Genomic DNA, 20258 nt, shown 5'->3' on the forward strand with positions numbered 1-20258 from the left:
TACCACATCTTCTTTATCCATTCATCTGTTGATGGACATCTTGGCTCTTTCCACAGTTTGGCTATTGTGGACATTGCTGCTATAAACATCGGGTGCATGTACCCCTTCAGATCCCTACATTTGTATCTTTGGGGTAAATACCCAGTAGTGCAAATGCTGGATCGTATGGTAGCTCTATTTTCAACTTTTTGAGGAACCTCCATACTGTTTTCCAGAGTGGCTGCACCAGCTTGCATTCCCACCAACAGTGTAGGAGGGTTCCCCTTTCTCCGCATCCCTGCCAACATCTGTCGTTTCCTGACTTGTTAATTTTAGCCATTCTGACTGGTGTGAGGTGATATCTCATTGAGGTTTTGATTAGGATTTCCCTGATGCTGAGCGATGTTGAGCACTTTTTCATGTGTCTGTTGTCCATTTGTATGTCTTCTTTGGAAAAATGTCTGTTCATGTCTTCTGCCCATTTCTTGATTGTAGATATCCACTCTCTTATGAAGATTTTTAAGGCAAGATCATAGCACAGCTATTGAAATGAAGGATGATAGGGAAAATAGTTTCCTAAATATGCATGGACTTTGATCTGTGGTTGGTCAGATTATAAGAAAATGTACATTATTGTTTAAGCTTATTGGTGGACCAAGAAAATACTACAGTCAAGTTTTAGTATCTAGTATGCTTAGTAATGAGGATGGGAGTTAATTATAATTTCTTTCCCAAAGGCATATTTTCTCTGTAATATTTGCTGATTTCAATATCAACAAACCTTATATTGGAAATATGGTTGTATGACCTTAATCAACTAAGGTGGAAGAATAAAGTTTATATGATCATCTTATATTATGAAGTATAAATGTGAATTAAGTTAAGATAATCATTCAACTGGTCAATATATTTTAAAATATTAACTTTATATATGTATCTATATATTTATACATATACACATATGTATACACCCACAGATTGAAACAAATTTATAAGAGTTTAAAACTTTTTAGAAAGGTTATCCATTTATACAAGGATAATGATATTTATAATGAGATAGTCTTTAAAAATTTGTTTTTAGGGGTGCCTGGGTGGCTCAGTCGTTAAGCATCTGCCTTCGGCTCAGGTCATGATCCCAGGGTCCTGGGATCGAGCCCCGCATCGGGCTCCCTGCTCGGTGGGAAGCCTGCTTCTCCCTCTCCCACTCCCCCTGCTTGTGTTCCCTCTCTCACTGTGTCTCTCTGTCAAATAAATAAAATCTTTAAAAAAAAAGTTATTTTTAGCCAAAGTAACAAATGATAAAGTTAACTGTTTGCTAAGAAATAAGATTGATATGCCATCTTTTCTAATGATCATGTTATATTTCAAATTTTACATTTTCTATCTTATTAAATAAACTCCTGCGAGAGAGCTTTAATTTAGATACTGGTTGAGTCACACCTTTAATATGTTGACATTTATTAAAAAGCATAATATTACATAGCAGCTGCCTGGGAATAGTTTTCATATGTGTATGCTTTTGTAAATGTGGAAAATATTTATCCACAATTACATCTTTATAGCAAGTTAACTATTTTCCTACCCTAATCAATGCATTATATCTTTAAAATAGCATGGTTTTTGGTATAACATAACTATGAAATAAAAATAAAGAAGCAGTTCATTCATATTGGCTGCAGTGATATTAACCTGACACTGGACACATTATATTTTGGAGTTGGAGCTGATATCCCAGAACATGTTGTGCCAACCTGCATTGAAATGCTCTGCTGAAAAACTGAGAGCATAGCCAGCCTAACTGTGTTCCTGGGAGCAGGAGGACTTTTATTAGATGCCCGTTTTTTTTTCGGGTGGAAATGTTTACCAACTTGAACCTGATGGGCTACACCTTCTTTGTGTATAGTCTCTGACAAAACACTCAGTTCCTTTTAGTTCTAAAAGAGCAAATGTCCTCTCAGTTTTCTATAATGTTGAGAGTTAAAAAACAAAACAAAACAGTGATTTCATATATGGAATTATTCTTTTTATTCTTTTTTTTAACATTTTATTATTTTTAAAGTTTCAGGTGTACAATATAATGATTTAACAATTCTGTACATTACTTGGTGCTCATAACAAGTATATTCGTAATCCCCTTCATCTATTTCACCCATCCCCCACTACCTCCCCTCTGGCAACCACAAGTTTGTTCTGATCAGCTTTGTGTATACACACACACACACACACACATAAACTCAAAAGAATGTTTTTACACCCCTAGAGAGAATCACAGTTGGAGAATTTGACACTTTCATGGTTTTATCTTTTTTATGTTGAAATAAGCATTTACAGAACTTTTATACAACTAATATTGCCTGAAAGAATTTGAAGGGATCCCCTTTAGGGATTTAGTGAGAGAAAGGTAAGCATGAAATCTGGCTAAAACAAAAAATGAGAGTCTAGAGAATTTTTCATCATTTAGACAACTTAGGAACTAGAATATAGTATAAGAGAGGCTTGTTTTTGGTGGAGATCATTACAGGTAAAAAAATGAGGCTTATGGAAATGAACTGATTATAAATCAACATAGCTGGTCTGGGACCAGACTTGGGTCTTCTGGTCTCCATCCAGCTTTTATTTATGGAAGTGGGCACATTACAGAGACTGCAATCTCTTTGAAAGGCAAATCTGTGCTTCTCACAACTTTGTGGTATCTGTGCATGCTTTGGAACGAAAAGTTCTCAATGAAAACAGTGAGATTAAAGTCCTGAGTGTGGACCGCATTTCTTTCTTTCTTTTTTTTTTTTTTAAGATTTTAAAAATATATTTATTTGACAGAGAGAGACAGTGAGAGAGGAAACATAAGCAGGGGGAGTGGGAGAGGGAGAAGCAGGCTTCCCGTGGAGCAGGGAGCCCGATGTGGGGCTCTATCCCAGGACCCTGGGACCATGACCTGAGCCCAAGGCAGACGCTTAAGGACTGAGCCACCCAGGCCTCCCTGGACTGCATTTCTTAAGGATGGCAAGACCAAATCACTCACTAGAAACCTATTTTATTCTGAAAACCCTGGAATAAGGGTACAGTAGGTATGATATGGGAATACACTGTTTTAGTGGACTCTTATTTGAGAAAAAAGGAGACCCTCAGTCCTTGGTCCATTGAAAGTTGTGATTCCAAGGCTGAAATATGTGATGTGATATAGACACCTAACATGAAAGGAACTTTTAGAAGCTGTCAGAATCAAGATTAGTGCCAGAATATGTGTGTAGGTAGGACTTGCACAAGGACAGTATACACACAGCGGGTAGAAATCTGAAAGCATAATTTAGCATAGAATAAAGTATCCAAATACTATCTGCTTAGTAGTATGTAACTTAAATTACATACTTCATTATTACTTTATTTTTCTGTTTCATTTAGAGAGCAAAGTGCTCTCTAGTGGCCTAGAAAAACTATGTTGATTGTCTTGTATTTTATTTTAATTCATCTTGAAATAATTGGTCAAATTAGTAAACTTTTGCCTTTAAAAATGGTATATTGGTCCTATTACAACTTTTTAAACTGAAAAAGGTAAATGCTCCCCTAATTAAATCATTTCCCCAGGAAAATATAGGGAGAAAACAGTATTTCATCAATTAATGACTACACAAAAGGCTTTGAATATTGCAAGATTTATAATAGCTCTGGGGGAATGACTTTTTTAAAGATTGTATTTATTTGAGAGAGAGAGAGAGAGCATGACTAGGGGGAGGGGTAGAGGGAGAGGCACAAGCAGACTCCCCCGCTGAATGGGGAGCCCAATCCAGGGCTCTATCCCAGTACCCCAATATCATGACCTGAGCCGAAGTCAGGTGCTCCAATCTGGGGAAATGATTTGTTATCTGAAATAAGTAAATGCTGATAATTTTGATGATTTGACAGTCTAGTCATGCTTTTATGAACCAACAAAATATATCTGGAGCATAGTGTTTGAGTTGGGAAAATGCTGTTTCTTCTTGCCTATCAGGCAGTCAGGCATTTGCCAACATCTGCCTTATATAATCTAAATTTGTTGCTGCATTCTGAAGGCTGGAAATTTGGGAAGATAATTGCTTTGCTGTCCAAGAATGTCCTCTTTATTAGCTTGAGAATTAGTATGGCTTTCTTAATACTCATCCTAAATGGGGATAGTGACATTAATACCTGTATTGGGGGCTTACATGATCTTTTGGGAATTGGGGGTATCACTTATCCTGCTCGGGTGCTCCTGAGTCACCAGCTGGCTTCATCCCTTTTTTCCCCCTATGATTCTATTTATTCCACTGCAGAAAAATCTTTCTAATTGATGGAATGATAGTGCCACAATCTAGAGGCTGTTAAAATTCTTTTCCAAGGTATTTTTTGTTACTGGGAGAAGATATCTCTATTGAATAGTTAGCGCACTTGAATTGGGATTTTTTTTTTCTTTTTACTGAATACTACAGAATTAAGTTGGGGTCATAAAATCAGTGGAAGATATTAGTACCACAAGATACCACCACAGAGAGGCAGTATTTTGGAGTTTTCCATGCAGCCAAAGGATTGACTTTATTTAATTTGGTTGTGGGGATAAAGCATCAGAATACAGGAAGGGATTATTATTATTATTGTTGTTGTTGTTTTAGAAAGGGAGAGAGAGAGAGTAAGGGGGCAGAGAGAGAATCTTAAGCAGGTTCCACGCCCAGCACTTTGGGGCTTGATCTCACAACCCTGAGATCATGACCTGAGCTGAAATCAAGAGTCAGATGCTTAATGAACTGAGCCATGCAGGCACCCCAGGAAGGGATTATTTTATTCTGTCTATGATAAGCAGGGGCCCCTTCCAGAGAATGTTAAGTTTTGGATAATATTTAGAAAATGTGGATAGATTGCTTGGTGAATCGGATTATAGGTTTCTAAAACCACTGAAAAAACAAAGATTTATGTATGTGAAAAAAAAGATGAACTAGTAAACACTTGACTCTTTTACAAATTAATGGAAGCATGACTAAAACATTAAATACCATTCCTGCAAAAGTGTGTAAATAATAATGAAAATTAAAGATTAAATAATAAAGTTGAACTTAGTATTATTATTTTGCTTAACATTATTAACTTATTATATCTTTTGATGAAAGTAAGAGCAATATCTAGTATCTTTTTACTTTTTTTAAAAAAAGATTTTATTTGAGAGAGAAAAAGAGGTAGCAAGAGAGAGAGCACAAGCAGGGAGAGAGGTGGAGGGAGAGGGAGAAGCAGACTCAGTGCTGAGCAGAGAGCTGGATGAGGGGCTCAGTCCCAGGGCCCTGAGATCATAACCTGAGCCGAAAGAAGACTGCTTAACCGACTTAACCGCTTAACCGACTGAACCACCCAGGTGCTCCTCGAATCTTTTCTAGAGAAAACAAAACACTGTATTTGTGAGAGCCTAAGACGTAAGATAGTGGTCAGATGGGGACATATGCTTTGCCCCATTCATTCAGAGGGAATGTTTAGCCCAACGTACCATGATGAATAACTCTGTAATGCTTCTAGAGTAGGTTTGTGATAGTGTTGGCAATAGCAACACAAATAACAGAACACCTTCAAAATAAGGACATTTCAAAAAGGGGATAGGCATTCCTTACAAGTATGTTGAAGATTGAATTATTTTTTAATCATTCACTATAGGCTTGACATAAACTCTATGTGATTGGAGATTTATGTTGAATGAAGTAGAGTTGAAGGCATAATGAATTCATACATCCAGATTAGATGGTTTTCTGAGTCTTGAACCAGCCTTTTTCCCCCAGCAACAGGTCTTTGGAACTGAAATATCTTTTTAATTTGTCACAAAAACCAAGCTTTAACTCCCAACTTTAAATATAAGTTCCCCATCTCAAACAGAGAAAGACATGTATCATATGACCTCACTGATATGAGGAGTTCTTAATCTCAGGCAACAAACTGAGGGTTGCTGGAGTGGGGTGGGAGGGATGGGGTGACTGGATGATGGACACTGGGGAGGGTATGTGCTCTGGTAAGCGCTGTGAATTGTGCAAGACTGTTGAATCTCAGATCTGTACGTATGAAACAAATAATGCAATATACGTTAAGAAAAAAAAAAGAAGAAGATAGCAGGAGGGGAAGAATGAAGGGGGAAATCGGGGGGGTAGACGAACCATGAGAGACGATGGACTCTGAAAAACAAACTGAGGGTTCTGGGGGTGGGGGTGGGAGGATGGGTTAGCCCGGTGATAGGTATTAAAGAGGGCACGTTCTGCATGGAGCACTGGGTTTTATGCATAAACAATGAATCATGGAACACGACATCAAAAACTAATGATGTAATGTATGGGGATTAACATAACAATAAAAAAATTAAAAAATTAAATATAAGTTCCCCATCAAATTTCTGTCCTTGGTCTACTTTTCTTCTTTCTTTATACTCTCTGCTTCAACAATATCTTTCTGAGCTTCTGAAATTGCAGGTGGATGTGCTTGCTGCGGCAGCCCAGATACTAAAACTGGAACGATACAGAGAAGATTAGCATGGCCACTGTGCAAGCATGACACGCAGATTTGTGAAGCGTTCTCTATTTTTAAAATTCTACTCCTGAAACCAACATTGTACTATATGTTAACTAACTAGGATTTAAATAAAACCTTAAAAAAATTACTGGTGGGGATGCTTGGGTGGCTCAGTTGGTTAAGTGTCTTCTTTTGGCTCAGGTCATGATCCCAGGGTCCTGGGATTGAGTCCCACGTGGGGCTTCTTGCTCAGTGCGAAGCCTGCTTCTCCCTCTCCCTCTGCCTGCCTCTCCCCCTGCTTGTGCTCTCTGACAAATAAATAAATAAAATCTTAAAAAAATAACTGATGATCATGTTTAAAAAAATTGCTTGTGGGTAACTTCTTTTAAATTTTATTTTTTAAAGAATTCTCTACACACAACATGGGGCTCAAACTTACAACCCCAAGATCAAGACTCGTATGCTCTACTAACTGAGCCAGCCAGGTGCCCCACATGTGGATAACTCTTAAGTACCTCTCTCCAGCCTCAGGCTCCGTTTTACTCCCTGGGCGCCATTTCCAGTTTCCTAGCAGAGATGTGTATTTTTTTTAATCTCTCTTCTTTCTTTGAAAAAAAATTTTTTAAAGACTTTATTTATTTATTTGAGAGAGAGAGAGAACACAAGCAGGGAGGAAGGGCAGAGGGAGAGGGAGAAGCAGGCTCCCCACCAAGCCCAATGTGGGGCTAGATCCCAGGACTTCAGGATCATGACCTGAGCCGAAGGCAGACATTTAACTGACTGAGCCACCCAGGCACCCCTTCAAAAAATTTTTATTTAAATTCCAGTTAGTTAACATACAGTGTAATATTGGTTTCAGGTGTACAATATAGTGATTCAGCAATCCCATACATGGCCCAGTACTCATCACAAGTGCACTCCTTAATCCCCATCAACTTTTTGACCCATCCCCCCCCTCCTGAGATATGAATTTCTTAACACATGGCTTGTCAACCTGGACAGGACCAAAGTAGAGCTGAATGTCTCCTCTGTCTGTCTTTTTCCCCCTCCTTCAAGTCTATTTCATATTTTGTTTAATAGGATCACCAGTTATCAGTCCTTTATGTTCACAATCAAGGAGTTTTCTTTTCACACTTCTTCCCCTTTTGGCCAACTTGTCTTTAAGTCCTCCAATTGCAGCTTGCTCCTAATTTCTTTCTTCTTTTTACTCCTTTGTTTCTTGCCACTTGAATAATTTTAATGTTCTTCTCTAACTACCTAACTTTCCATGTTCCAGTTCATCTTCAACATCAAGGCAGCTTATCTAAAGAGCTGTTCTCCATTCAGAATCAACCAGATGTTGGGCACTTTACATAAGCTATCTCATGTAATTCTTTCTCATTCACATGTACTTAATTCAAGAGGTGTCATCTTCATTTATAAAGTAAGTTGGGGCTCAAGGACTGGAGAAACTTGCTCAGAACATTCAAGAGAATGATCCTATAATTTCTCATCCAAACAGAGACACTTTTGGACATGAAAGGAGATACTAGAAAGAGTTATGCCCAGATAGCAGGTGTAAGATGGAATTTCCACAGACATGCCAGGACACAAATTATCCACTCAGTATGTAACTGACTGAATCAGGGTTCCATCCTAGGTCTGTCTGGAGAGATGCTGTAACCATCTTGTGACCATGAGGGGAGTAGTTGATGAGCTGAGGGTGGACAGAAAGGAAGGAGAGAAAGAAATTAGTCCTCTGATGGCCATGTTGGTCCACTCCATCTCCCATCTTCATGATAAGGAGAGAATAAATATGTTTATTGTTTATGTAATTTATTTGGTATTCTGCTACTTGAGGCTGAGTATACTCTGATAGAAGGAAAGACAGTAAGTTATACAAGGAATGGCAATAATGTGTGACTTCTGCTAGGCTAAGGGATTGCAGGACACTTTGAGAGATCACTTAGGATGATCTGATCTAATGCTGTGCTAGTTAGTGTGCATATGTGTGTGGAGGGGATGTGGCTGATGATAGATTCCTGGAGGAAAAGACATTTTAATTAGTAACTTGGACATCGAATTGAATTTTGTTTACCTATATCTTTGTATTTGGAAACAGTAAGTTTTCCTTCCCCAGGACTTTGACCTCAGTAATTTACAAGTGCTTTGCTTTACAGTTTTGACAGGCAAGTAATATTAGACTGAGTTGTTAAGGTCAAAGTGATTTAGGGATTCAGCTTGCAAAAGTCACCTGAAAGTTTTGGTTTTATTTGATTTATGTTTTCATTTTCACTGGTTTGTATCTGTTTTCATCCAAGTTTGATAGTATGAAGTGTTATGACGCTAGTTATTTTTGGCTTCAATTTTTCCTTTCTAAAATCTTCAGCTTCCTTTGGGTGATTTTTATTGTTGTTGTTGAGCTGGGGTTAAAAAGAAAGGAAGACCTCTGAATTCATGAGTGATTTGTTAAAAGAAGAAATATACTGAACAATTCAGAATTATACAAACAATGACAATTGTAGAGGACCACCTGTTCCATGATAGTCAGTCCTCAGAGATTTTAAACACGCTTTCTTCCCAGCCTTAATTGCCTCAGGATGAGGCAATCCTGTGTATCTGTTCAGAACCATTAATAACCTACTTCACCTGATTGCAGCAAGTGTTTTTTTCTTCAGATTTGTCAAATGGTAAGTGCAAGGACTTTATGCACTGATAAACAACAAAATTGACCAAATTTAGCAGTAGGTCTCAGCAAAAGGCAATTTCTTCTTTCATCTTCCATCTAATTTGACAACTAAAGTTTTTTGAAAATCTAAAGCTGGATGATTTCTCCAACACACTTGCTAGATTTTGATTAGATTAAGTATGGTCTGCTTCTGCTTTGTTTTTTGGAATTGTTTTCTGGTTGTATTTCCACCCACGTTTGTGTGATTTGATACAGACTTCCAGATTGCCATCTCTTTGCCTTATGAAGCTTGGTGTCCTGCTCATCTATTCCATTTCTTTGATTATTTCCAGTGTTTACCATTTGATTTGTGTGGCTTTGAGCAAGTCACTTAACCTCTCTGTGCTTCAGATTTATTATTATTTGTGAAACAATAATGAGGAAGCTAAAGAGACCATGGGATATGTTTTTGGAGCAAATAGCTTTAGAAAATCATCAGCTCTGCAACAATTCTGGAATTAGCTCACGTAGACCAATTCTCTACTTTACTTTCCATCCATTTTCACAGCTCTTCCTTCAAGGGTGGAGGGCTCGCTGCCTTGGCCCCAGCATTTTATGCATGTGATGTTCATTTTAGAATGATTTTAAGGACAACTTTAAAAGGGAAAAGTAAGTACAGAATAATAACCTAAAGTGGTTTTTGTTAGGAGAAAACGGTGTGCTTTGTGATGATGGTGTGGGAGTGTGGGGATGAGCTTTGTGGGCTGAGCAAATCATGCACATAAGTTCAGGGATGCTTCTTGTGCCATGCCTCGTACTAGAGACGCACAGCTAGGTGTCCTCCACTGCTGCGTACATGGAGACGTAAGAACTGGACCTCTTGTACCTTTGGCAGAAGACAAGATTTCAAAAAATAATTAATTTAAAATGTAGAATCCTAAAGACATGGTCTTAGTAAATGTAAAGGAAGTGACACAAACCATCCATAGTTAAGTGGCAAAAGGAAAGCAAAAGCACAGTTAGAAGGCATAGAAATGTGAAAATGTGCCAGTGATATGTAGGGAGGCCCATAAAGTGTGATAATTTAGGAGAAAAGAATTTCGATGTTGAAAAGAGACCTGAGTGGTTCTGAAGGGATTCCAAAGTTAATACTCAAAGTCCACTTTACATTAAAGCCAGGAACATTACTGGAAAATCATTTGGACTCTTTAGTTTAAGAGCAAAACCGTATGTATAGAAAAAGGCCAAAGTTTTCTAATTCAATAGGACCTTTCATGATTTGCAAGATTCAAGGCAATCTATTCCTGCTCTAACCCTTGCTGACTTGTAACCATGTGCAAGTTATAAACCCCTCTTTGTGATTCAGTTTTTCTCATAAGTAAAATAGGGAAAATAATAGTGTCTATCCCCAAAGTCTTTGTAAGAATGAGATGAAGAGGATACCTGAAAAGAGTGTAATAGTGAACACTCATAGAAGATTAGCTGATATTATTATTATTATAATCACTACTACAATTATTATTGTCATCATTGAGAGATGGTTTGAGAGAATGGACTTTGGAACCAGATTGCCTGGCTTTGAATCTTGGCTCCGTCACCTGCTACTTGTGGGTCTTTGGTCAAGTTACTTAAATCTCCAGGTTTCTGTTTCCTCATCTGTACAATGGGAAGAATAGTACTTTCTTCATGGAGTTACTATAAACATGAAATGAACTAATGCATGTGAAGAGTGCACAACTGTACCTGGCTTATTATGTCATTATGATGATTATTTTTCTGACCTCATAGTAGCCCACTCTACCATCAGCCACACTGACTGACGTTCATGTTCTGTTTCTCATGTGCATCAGGAACTTAATGCTTCTGGTTCTTTGCCCTTGTCACCTCTTCAGCCAGGCCTTCCCTGCCTGACCACACTGTTTTGCTCCCTACCCACAGGCATTTCCTAAGTCCATTCCTGTCTCAGTTTTGTCCTAGCATTTTCTACCTGCAGTTGTTTTTGTATATGTATTGCTTCCCTGTTTATTACCTGACTCCCCACCCTTACAGAATAGAGTCTACATGCCTTAGTTGCTACTGTGTCCTGGCACCTAGGTCAACACCTGGCAGATAGTAGGCATTCCAAAATAGTTGTCAAATGAATGTGTGCAATTGTGATAGAGTGATCTGGAGATCAGTAAGGACCACTTCCTGTCCTTAAAGACAGTCTAGAATAGGGCTGTTCAAAATGTGGCCCATGTGAGTGACTCTATCATCCTGGGTCCAGTGTTGGTGATGATACACTCTATCTAACAAGGATATTTAGAGAATAAATGGGGGGTCCTGTTAATAATCACGTCTGGACTGCAAGCAGAAACTGGGATAACCCACAGTAAACCTTATCCATGAACCAGCTGCATTAGAACTACAAATGGGGGGGCGGGGAAATGGACTAACAAAAATGCAGGTTCCTGGGCCTCATCCCAGCCCCACAGCATCAGGATCTTTATTTTAGGAAATGCCTTGCATGATTCTGAGATCTGCCAAACAGGCCAGAGTTTGAGAACCGGTGGGGCTGGGAATTAGAACATCCTCCTTTGAGGGCTTTGTCCTCAACCCAGGAGGCTTCCCAAAAGGTGTTAAATACTTAACACTGTTGTGTGGGGGCCGCAGTGGCTGCTGTGTGGGAGCCAAGTGCTCATTAGCACTTGTATAGGAACCTCTGCCTGTTCTTGAGAGTTAATTTCTTGGCAAACAATGAGAGTCTTCATAAAGCACTTCTGCGGAGTGAGGACAAATTTGGGGTAATGTAGTGCAAATTGTAGGAAGTGAGTACATTAGCACGAAAGAGATTTAGTAAGCCTGGAAAAGAGATTTAGTATGTCTGGCAAAAAGATGTAAATTTGGGGGAAACAAGGTGAATATGGTAATAAAAATAAAGGCCAATCACGGTTAAACCTCTTCTTTTTAGAAAATAATGCTTTTGAGAGAATATGTCGGAGTCTGTAGATCATACAGATACCTGTAAAATAGGAAATGTTTTGTGGACTTTGCTACATGTATCTTTGCGTTGGTGGCACCGACAGTATTTTTTGGTAATAGGTAATAGTGGCGAAGTAAATAAAGCCTTTAACCCGCCCTCTGGCCCTCTGACTTTCTGATTTCTCACTTCTATCAAGAATTTTCCTCATCCATCCATTTCATCTCCCTATAATGGGAGTGAACTACTAATTGTCCTTTTGGGTTTCCCTCATGGCATCATGAATCTTACCACTCTTCCATACTTTTTTAACATTTTCAAATGCATTCCTCTTTTGAGCATCCCTGATACAGAAGGATAATGTATGAATTTATACCTTTATCAATTTAAAAGTCTTGCAAGCATGCGGTCTTTTTTTTTTTTTTTTTTAAGATTTTATTTGACAGAGAGAGACACATCGAGAGGGGGAACAAAAGCAGGGGGAGTGGGAGAGGGAGAAGCAGATCTCCCGCGGAGCAGGGAGCCCCATGAGGGGCTGGATGCTGGGCTTGATCCCAGGACACTGGGATCAGGACCTGAGCCAAAGGCAGACGCTTAACGACTGAACCACCCAATCGCCCCAGGCTTGTTTTCTTTTTTTTTATAGTATCAATAGCAAGTCTTCATTTAGACTCCACTCTTTGTTAAATAGCTCATTAATGTTTTAATTTAAACAAAAATCATTAAAATCATTAAATCATAGAGATTCATTTTATATAGAAACATGTATAAGAGACGAATGTCATTTACATACCTTGGTTTGTTATTATTTCCCATGAAAGAAAAAGAAATAGATGGAAAAATTGTTCTTGTGAGGTCTTCATTTAAAATAATATGAAAAATAAGAATTCACCCATAGGCAGGTTAAAACAAAGTCTAAAAGTGCACCTTCCTCTCACTGATTACTTTCAGTTTGTATATTTTATTTCTCACTCTGTGAGCCTAACCATGGGATTTGGCAACCACTCCAAGAATCTGAATTTTAAAGATAGGGGTAAGAGGTTGTAGTCATAGCTATTTCCAATTCCAGGAATGAAAATGCTGTGTGCGGAGTTCATGGAAATGGTTCCCATAATTATTTATATGTTAAACTTGCCATAATAATTAGAAAAAGACCCCAGTATCATTAGAAATTGGGTGTATGTGACTTTAAAAGTTTTTGGCTCACGGCCAGCCTTTCACCAGTATGCTGGCCACTTTGGGTAGCATTGGCAACTTCTTTCGCAGGTTTTCCAGTTGATGCCATTTCAAACAGCAGGAGGGTGACGTCTCTGTATTCAGAACACCTAACAATGCCTGTTCAAAACAGATTCCTGACTCCTTAAGCTTGCCTAGAAAGATTGTTTCTCTGAAATCTCCTCTAGAGACATGGAGCTATCTTAATTACTTCTAACATTAGCTGAGTATTTAAAATATTACATATTACAGTATCTAACTAGCTGTGTTTCAGGGCCTCCTCTATCCAAATAAATAAGCATCCATGTGCTCAGATAATCCATTATATCATGGCATTTGTCAAAAACAACTTCAAGTAGAAAATAAACTGTTTCTCAGTGAAACATTAGCCTCCTAATGGTAGACATGTTTGCTCTGGGAATCAATAACTTTAATCTAATCATTTCTACAGTTTTGAGAGCCAAGCTGTTGTCGAGATGCTGGTTCTAGTTGAGGGAGGTTGCTTATATTTTGTAACATGGATCTCTCACCCTCTTTCCTCAGCACCTTTGAATTTACTGTAGTCAACTGCGACTGCCTTCAGGTTTTGGTTTTGGAACTGTGGTCTGGCGTGTGTTGGAAGTGTGACTTTTGCCGTAGTTCAAAGAGCATACTTGAGGCTGCTGTAGGATGCTGGCTGTAGTCTTTCTGGAGTTGGAGCAGGAAAATACACATTTAATAAAATCAGATTGAGCACCACCTTTTTTGTGATCCTTGTGGCTACCAATAAATACTTTTTTTGCTAGGTTTTCCTCTTGGATACAACTGGAGTTTAATTTTTAGTATGATATTAAAATTATATATAAACCAGTAATTTTTAATTAATGAGTACATTCCTATGAACTTTTCGACAAGAATAGGTGGTAAGATTTAGGATTTTGTCCTGATTCCAGGTTAGATAATTACAAATCACCTTACACAAACTTTCTTTTATTCATGATTATGATTTCTCCCTTCATTCCACTTTCCCTTCTAAAAATGGGCAGAAATTACTTAAAATTTTTATGTTTTATGGTTTGACTATCAAGGCCATGTAAAAATACCAGATGTTACATCTAAAATTTTTTAAACATACAAAAGGAGTATTATATCTGCTTGATACATGATTTTATTATTCAAATGGTATATATAGATTACATTTAATTCCTAAAATATTTTCCATTTCTTTTTTTCCTGACCCACCTAGGAAAGAAATCAAAATAATAACCACAAAGAATAATTTTTTTTTTTTATAAATTCCATTCCTGGTTGGCTGTTTCTACTCTGAAAGCAGTACGATAAAATACAATAATGAAGAAGATGGAAATTTAAGATTCATTTCATAAGAATTCCAAATTCTCCAAGTTTTATATTTAAAATGCTATTTAAGTAGGAAAATCATGACTTTTTGGCTTTTATATTTAAACATATATTTTGACTCATTTCTCTTAGAATTTAAAAACATATAATCTGAAATAATTTATTTTCCACTCATGTGTGTACAGTTTCTGTATTTATACTGATTGGCCCTGGTCAATCAAAGAAGAAATTCAGAGTCATGCATTATAGTTATCTGATTATCCAAAGTTTCCTAAAATAGTGTAAAGGCAATTTAGAAAATAATGGAATATACATTGTTTACTCTGGGTAGAGTGCTAGAAATAATGAGTCTCAGAAAATAATATCAACACATTAGGTATTCAAGAGACTGGAGATGCAATACTAGGAAAAATATAATGATATAATATAATAATATAAAAAATATAAAAACCACAATCACAAAGACATAGAGGATAATGAAGAACAATTTAGACAAAGGACATTAACTATAATGTTGATTGTAGCAAAAATAACAAAGCAAAACTATGACTTTTGGCCCTTTGTTGGAAAAAAGGTAGAGGCAACTGAAATATTGGGAACATATGTAGTTGAAAGAAATAAAAATACCTTCATGAAAATTGGAAAAATGAGTACAGGGCTATAGGCACCAACTACAAGGAGATAATGAGGGCTACATGGGAGTCGAATGCAAATACAATGAATTTTAAAGCAATGATGCTTTTTATTTGTATTAACTTCTATCAGTTAGCTTTTCCTAAAACAGAAGGCTTTGTATAGCAGGAAAGATGCTTTATGTTGTAATTTCTTCTGCTATAGTTGGATAGGGTTCAAACAGATTTTCAAATTAGCTAACTTGTGTTCAGGGCATATACTAAATACCTCACTATGTACATTTGAATTGGAAAGAAAAGCTGAAATACTTTCCCACATATATTTAGAGCTTTTAAAAACTATAAATTATAAACCAAAAAGTAGTTTAAAGAGTTTCAGAGAAGAGAGAGAAAGACACAGGTTTTATTCTAATGGACCACATAGCATCACTCAATTTTAAAATTTAGATTTTAATTGACACAGGTGAGCAGGGAGGGAGGTTGTCAGGCTGATATAAACTGCATCAAAGAGGAGAGAGATCCTTAGGGGTAAGAAAAACAAAAGGGCCTGGCAAAGAGAAAAGTGAAGAAGAAGAAAAAAAGACGGGATGGAGATGGGAAAAGGAAAGTGCTCAAAAAATGTTAAGTCCAGTCAATATTGAACAAATGGTTTCCTTATTTGGAATCAGCAGCCTCATCCTATTATGCCTATATCTTATAGCACATATCAAGTACTCTGATACTCAGTGGAGAATAAACTGAAGAAATGAACTTGGTAATTTACTCTACAAGGCATCCACAAGGGTCTTGGCACTGTTTGGTCTCTTTCATCCTTCCCCATCTGTCTGGGAGAAATAGGCAAACCGGGTCATGTTATCTCTGTCTGCACATCTGTCCAGTGTCCAGTGTCTTGTTAGGATCCGGCTGTATTTAGCTATTAGAACATGACAAACTCCTATTAAGGTTCTTAAGCTTGTAATTAAAAACAGATTGTCTGGAGAACACTCTGATGGCTCTGTGGAAAAACTCTCAACTCTTTACTAAATATGAAATGAAATGTTGCAATTAGTTGTGGACTGTGCCAGGGCAGCCCTTTCTCTGACCACATTACCGGGTTCTGGCACGGGGAACGGGTAAACGTTCCTGATGGTGACTGAGCTGTGCCTTCTGCTCTCTCAAATCTGCTGTAGTCATATCCCCCTGGTTCCTTTGGTCCTCATCTGCTCATCTGTGGTTCTGGAGGACAGGTAGGATAGCCTTGTACCCCTTTAGACGAATGTTCAGGGAGCGAGGGTTTGTTGCTCTCAGTGAAAACCATTGCAAGTTTGGTTGCCTCTTCTTTCCTTTGTTGAATGGGTTTGATCCCTTTACAGAATGTCTCTGTCATGCAGTTCTCACTCTGGGCATCCACTATTCTGCTCCAGCTTCTGCCTCCCTCTCCCTTTGGGTTTCATACCCAGCTGGGCCAGTCTTTCAGTCTTCATCTCTATTTTGATGACCCATGGTGCAGCTTCTCTTCACTCAGCGTTTCCCCAGGGTTGGAGAAGTGGGGGCTCTTAAATCATGGAGGGAGGACTGCAAGCTCTATGATCATTTCCTTTTAAGAAGGGTGCCTGGCTGGCTCAGTTGGTAGACTCTTGGTCTCTGGGTCATGAGTTCGAGCCCCATCGTGGGGGTAGAGTATAGTTGCAAAAAAATGTTAAATAAAGAAGGGTGGTTTTCAGGCCATCTGGCTGACCAGGAGGCTAGTTTTCCCTCACTCTGATTTCACTGGCCGTCTCTTTCTGACCCTCCCTCTTTCTTTCATGGCAAGGTCTATATCCCGTCCTAAGGATGTTGAAGCTAGAAAAGTCTAGTTGCCTGCAGGGCTACTTAGAAGGTTATGTCTTTTCTCTCACCCAGATACGAACTGCCTCAGTGGTGTCTTTGCATACTATATGATCTTGGGTCAGGTACTTCACCTCCCTGTGCCTCAAATATATGGGCGTCTCTGTAGTATGTGGGTAACGATTCTGTAATACATGGGCAATTATTTCCACTTATTGTACGAAGTTGAAATGAGTTGTGTAAGGATGAGCACAGTATCTGGCACACAAGTGCCTTGCAAGTTTTGCTAGTTTTATTAATATTCTCTCAAGAACAGATTTATAAGTTCAAGAGGGCACATATGCTTGTAGGATTTAGGTATAAAGGAAGACATTTTTAATTATTTCATGATCATAACATGTATATCTTAAAGTAAGAAACTTAAATTAGTTGCACAGCAACATATTTTATAATGACATCTTTAGGCTGTGAAATATGCTTTCCCCCTCCTGAAATAATAGTTGAAATAATGTGACTTGAATTTATTCTTCACCCACAACTACAGAATTCACTTTTTTTTAGAGGAAGGGATGCACTACTTTGATTATTATATTTGGGTGGTGAACATTTATTTCATAAAATGGGCCTGCACAAGATTTAGGATTCTTTCTTTCTTTCTTTCTTTCTTTCTTTCTTTCTTTCTTTCTTTCTTTCTTTCTTTCTTTCTTTCTTTCTTTCTTTTTTAGGTTTATTTATTTATTTATTTATTTGACAGAGAGGGTGAGAGAGCACAAGCAGAGGCGGAAGCAGGTTCTCCATTGAGCAAGGAGGCTGATGTGGGGGCTCAATCCCAGGACCCTGGGTTCATGACCTGAGCTGAAGACAGACACTTATCTGACTGAGCCACCCAGGAGCCCCAAGATTTAGGATTCTTCTCAACAGATATTGCCAATTTCAACAGTGTATCTCTTCAAAAGGGAATCACTACTCACAGTAGAATTGTAATCCTGTGATGAACAAATGAATAGACTTTTCCCCCCGTCCAATTTATATGCTCATATGATAAAATATGAGAGAGAAATAGAAATGCTGAAAGGTATTAACCAAGACTTTTGGTACTATATGAATTAGACTGCACTTTCAAAATTTGAAATATTTTGAAGAGAAGTGATAAAGGAGTTAGAGTTTCACCCAAAGCATTGTTTTTGAAATTTATGAAACAACAGATTTCTTCCTACCTAACTACCCAAATTGTGGGTGGTGGGGATGGCAGGGGAGAAACCATACATGTTTTGCTTTTTGCAAAAATATGCCTTCAGAGAAAAATAATAATTTTTGTCAGATCATGAACCTGTGAGAATCCTCTGATGTCAGACTTTGTGCAGTGCATATATTTATGTTTTTCAAAGTTTGGTGTTCTCATATGCATTTCTAACTTGTTAGGGGAGTAAAAGCTATTTTGTTGGTTATGATTGACATGGAACATGTTGAGCTATAAATGCTATTTATAGTTTGATATGTTAACTATTTTGTTTTGTATATTTCCTTGTAGATATTTAAAAGCTTAAGATATTTTAAGTGATAAAAGAGTATTAGATAAATACTCAGTCTACATTTTTTTTTTTAAATGACACATTTAGGATTTAAAATACCTGGTGTGTCAATCTTTCTATAAATTATTTAGAGAGAAATAATAAGTTACAGGCTTTTTTTTTTTTTTGAGGCTTCACAGGATCAAAAATGGCTTTATAACATGCAATTAAGCCTCTGTATTTCCAATGAGAAGGCTGAGGTTGTTTTCACATTGTAGTGTCAGTATTATTTTCAGACAACCGAAAACATCATTTCATTTTCTTTCCTTCTTTTCTTCCTCCCTGCCTCCTTTCTTTCTTTCCTTTCCTCCCTCTCTCCCTCCCTCCCTTCTTTCCTTCTTTCCTTTCTTCCTCCTCCTTCCTTCCCTCCTTTCTTCCTCCACCTCCTTCTTCTTTTGCAATAATCTGTTAGATGTTTAAAAGGATGGCATGATTTTTGCCTTTAAAAAATTTATTTTATTTTACTTTTTTAAAGATTTTATTTATTTATTTGACAGAGAGAGACACACAGTGAGAGAGGGAACACAAGCAGGGGGAGTGGGAGAGGGAGAAGCAGGCTTCCCGCTGAGCAAGGAGCCCGATGCGGGGCTTGATCTCGGGACACTGGGATCATGACCTGAGCTGAAGGAAGATGCTTAACGACTGAGCCACCCAGGTGCCCCTAAAAAATTTTAAATAATACAACTAGGCTGGGTCTGTGCACCATACAGGCACTTAGGAAAGAGCTGTTGCATAACAGCTAATAACACAGCCACTTTAGTAGATAGAGTGAAATATCTAGGATTTTTATTATGGAAAAGAAAAAGTTACTAGTGAATTATAAAACTATAAATATTTGCAATAGTCCCCCAAATAAATCTCTTTCTGTAAGAGTACATCACTGTAGGCTGAAATCTTCAGGAATAATTTTTTTTTTTTTTTTAGTTTTAGGGGACATGATTTCATCTGATAAGAAAGAGTTATTCTATTTTGTAGTTCTATCATATTGCAAATATTATGGAATATAAAAGCAATTCCACATGACACAGTTTAAAATTAAACCTATGTTAGATTTTCTTAGTAATGAAGCAATTTCTATAACATGAGACTAATAAAATAATTTTGTTTTGAAATAGAAAATGAATGAAAGGACTAATTATCAAGCAATTATCCTGTATTATTTGATTACTACCTAAATAATGTAGGTACAATTTTCCAATGGATTGTAGTTTTATTTTTGCCTGATAAAATGAAAATAGATTGAGGTAATCTAAAATCATTTTATCTAATATAGCTAGAAATTGCCTTCCAGGGCTACTGAAAGATATTCTTTCTTTGCCTTTTTTTCTTATGAGCACCATAGGAAAAGTCCAGGTATGTGGTTACATCTAATTTGAACTCAACAAAGAATGAATCATTAATTTGTCTGAAGGTGTAGAGAAGGATTGGCAGCATTTATTCTGCAACTAGTTTTTCCAGAATTTGATTTCAGAAACATTGACATTGGAAAGTGCGAAATTAAAGAGAAAACAGTGTAAATAATCTTTCAGCTAAAGATAAAGTGGAAAGTGGAGAACCAAAGATTCAGTAAATAAGAAAACATGTTTCCACCTTTTAAATACTTCTGAAAGTGTATTGAGTACATG

At 37.5% G+C, this 20258-nt stretch overlaps 1 non-coding gene across 1 annotated transcript; it reads left to right on the top strand.

Annotated features, from left to right (window-relative positions):
- Positions 1-6431: 6431 nt before the first annotated feature.
- Positions 6432-6538, top strand: LOC123834967 (U6 spliceosomal RNA). Its single transcript, XR_006788542.1, has one exon. It is a non-coding gene; the product is annotated as a U6 spliceosomal RNA (small nuclear RNA).
- The last annotated feature ends 13720 nt before the right edge of the window (positions 6539-20258 follow it).

The sequence above is a fragment of the Mirounga angustirostris genome, unplaced genomic scaffold (genome assembly GCF_029215605.1).
Source record: "Mirounga angustirostris isolate CCGP_5_RB_7025 unplaced genomic scaffold, mMirAng1.0.hap1 SCAF_1, whole genome shotgun sequence".
NCBI lineage: Eukaryota > Metazoa > Chordata > Mammalia > Carnivora > Phocidae > Mirounga > Mirounga angustirostris.